The 3,097-nt window shown below is 42.8% G+C and overlaps 1 non-coding gene across 1 annotated transcript; it reads left to right on the forward strand.

The window, feature by feature from the left end:
- The first annotated feature begins 2,588 nt into the window (after positions 1-2,588).
- LOC145013523 (small nucleolar RNA R71) lies at positions 2,589-2,695 on the forward strand. Its single transcript, XR_013665077.1, has one exon. It is a non-coding gene; the product is annotated as a small nucleolar RNA R71 (small nucleolar RNA).
- The last annotated feature ends 402 nt before the right edge of the window (positions 2,696-3,097 follow it).

Below are 3,097 nucleotides of genomic sequence, written 5' to 3' on the forward strand. Positions count from 1 at the left end.
TAGCGGGTGCATTGCATAGCCCAAAGGGCATGCGTCTATAAGCAAAAGTCCCACTTGGGCAAGTAAATGTGGTCTTTTCTTGGTCCATTGGGTCTATGGGTATTTGGAAATAACCCGAGAATCCATCTAGAAAGCAATAATAACTATGGCCCGATAATCTTTCTAACATTTGATCAATAAAAGGTAAGGGAAAATGGTCTTTACGAGTGGCATCGTTTAACTTTCGATAATCGATGCACACTCTCCAACCAGTTACCGTTCGTTTCGGAATAAGCTCATTATTTTCGTTGGTTATGACCGTCATCCCTCCTTTCTTGGGCAGCACTTGGATTGGACTCACCTACGGACTGTCGGAAATGGAATATATAATCCCCGCATCTAAAAGTTTGACCACTTCCTTCTTGACCACTTCTTGCATATTTGGGTTTAATCTTCTTTGGTGCTGTACAACTGGCCTTGCTCCTTCTTTCAGATTAATCTTGTGAGAACAATAAGCGAGGCTTATTCCCTTGATGTCGGTGATGCTCCATGCTATGGCCCGCTTTCGTTTCTTCAAAACTTGCACTAGTTCTTCCTTTTCAGATTTGGAAAGGTCAGAGGCTATGATTACTGGCTTTTGATTGCCATCTTCAAGGAAGGCATACTCCAAATGTTCTGGTAACTTCTTGAGCTTAGTTTTTAGGTTCTGTTTGTTGTACTCGCCAAGTGAAGGTAAGGGACTCAGCAAGTTGGTAGCTGCATTTACGAATTCTGTCTTTTCCAAGCATGAACTCGGCGAGTAGATCGGCCCTACTCGACGAGTTGAAGTGTCAGATTGCTTCACCAATTCTTCAAACTCAGCTTCTTCCAGCAGCCTCTCGATCTCCATTAAGTCTTTTTCAACATCAAATTATTCATCAAATATTGTGGACTTGCTGGAATCTTCACTTATGCATTCCTCCATTAATTCATCAAGCATGTCAATTGAGAATGCCGTGTCGTCACTGTTCCTTGCATACTTCATGGCTTGATCAACCCCAAAAGTTACTGAATCTTCTCCTACCCGCAAAGTGAGCTTCGAGTCCCTCATGTCTACTATAGCACTCGCAGTGTTGAGGAAGGGTCTTCCGAGGATGATTGGGACTTGAGGATCCGCCTCCATATCTAGAATTATGAAATCAGTGGGAAATACGAATCTGTCCACCTTGACCAGTAAGTCTTCACATATGCCTCTTGGAAAAGTGACTGTCTTGTTTGCTAAATGAATCACCATACGAATTAGCCTTGGTTCCGGAAGATCCATCTTCTTGAAGAATGAATATGGCATGAGGTTTACACTTGCTCCTGAATCGGCCAAAGCATGAATGGTATCCAAGTTGTCAAATTGGCAAGGTAAAGTTAAGCTCCCCGGATCACCTTTCTTCTTTGGTAGCTTATTTAGCATAGCAGCTGAGCAGTTTTCATTGAGGACTACCTTTTTCACTTCCTCTATCTTCTTTCTATTAGTGAGAAGTTCTTTAAGGAATTTTGCATATTTAGGCATTTGTAAGGCAGCTTCGATGAAGGGTATGTTGATTTGAAGAGCTTTGATATGATCTAGAAACTTCTGGTACTCCTCTTCCTGCTTCTCTTTCTTAGCTCGGGCTAGGTATGGCAATGGAGGCTGGTAAAGCTTTTCAGGGGTCTGCCCCTTCGGGTTTGGCAATGGACTCGCCGAGTGTAGGTTCTGGACTCGGCGAGTAGGCTTTGTATCTTGAAGATTTTGATTTTGGTCTTGATTTTCTGCTTCATCCTTCTGTGATTCTTTGGGTGCTTCATTCTGAATAGGGACCAGAGGAGTGATTATTTTCCCACTTCTTGTTATAACTATATTTGTGTGCGCGCCTCGTGGGTTATTTTCGGTTTTACTAGGAAGTTCGCCCGGTGATCTTTGGTTTATTTGTTGAGCCAGTTGCCCTAGCTGCGTTTCTATGTTGTGGATAGATGCTTGTTGGTTTCTAAGGATAGTTCTTGTTTCTTGAATTGCAACATCATGATCAATATGTCTCTTTTCTGAAGCAGCTACAAATTTGGTAAGCATCTCTTCCAAACTTGGTTTTCTTTCTTGTATCGGCTCCTCCTTTTGGTAAAAACCTCTTCCTTTTTGCTTGTACTTCTCCTCCTTAGCCTTCTTGTACTCTTCATACGGGAGCCACTCTTTCTTTGGTTTTCGCCAATCTTCATCATATCGGTCCCCACTTAAGTAACATACTTGCACCTTTTTGCTGCCATTTTCATCCAAGTCGCAGTCTCTAGTAAGATGAGGTCCATTACAATTTTCACAACCCACCCGAATAGCATGGATCGTTTGATCCATTTTATCCATCCTCCTATCCATGGTTTTTAGCATAGCCATGACCGCTGACAAGTCTTCAGTAGTTGCATATGCGGCTCCCCTTGTAACATCATTTCTTGGATTATGGTATTCTCTAGAGTGCTTAGAGAATTCTTTAATCAATTCCTTGATCACCTGGGGTGGCTTCTTTGTGAGTGGGCCTTGCGAGTCAAGTAACTTCCTGGTTGTAACATTGAATCCATCATAGAAAATGGAGACTTCTTGCTGGCTATTAAGGTCATGGTGTGGGCAATTTCTTAGCAGGCTCTTGTACCTCTCCCAAGCTTCATATAGCGACTCTCCAGCTTGTTGTTCAAAGTTAGCAATAGCCTTCTTCAACTTGGATATTTTGGAAGGTGAGCAAAAGTGATCAATGAATTCTTCTATCATCTTGGCCCATGTGGTGACTGACCCGGGGGGAAGTGACTTAAGCCAGTCTTTTGCAGCACCTTTGAATGTCACTGGAAGCATGCAAAGTAACTGAGTCTCGCGAGACACATTTGGAACATTAAAGTAATCAGCTACATCATTGACTTCATCCAAATGTTTGTAGGCATCTTCGTGGTCTTTTCCATAGAAAGGAATTTCCTTTAGTTGGGCAAGTATGTGGCCTTTTAGCTCGAAAGTAGCAGTAACGGGAATTGCGGGAAGAACAAGTCCCGGGCCGGTGTCATCACGGGTCCTCTTCTTCCACTCTCCTATGGTATTTCATCAATGTTAGCCATCGTATGAGCTAACTCGTCG

The sequence above is a fragment of the Lactuca saligna genome, chromosome 8 (genome assembly GCF_052625555.1).
Source record: "Lactuca saligna cultivar CGN05327 chromosome 8, ASM5262555v1, whole genome shotgun sequence".
Lineage (NCBI taxonomy): Eukaryota > Viridiplantae > Streptophyta > Magnoliopsida > Asterales > Asteraceae > Lactuca > Lactuca saligna.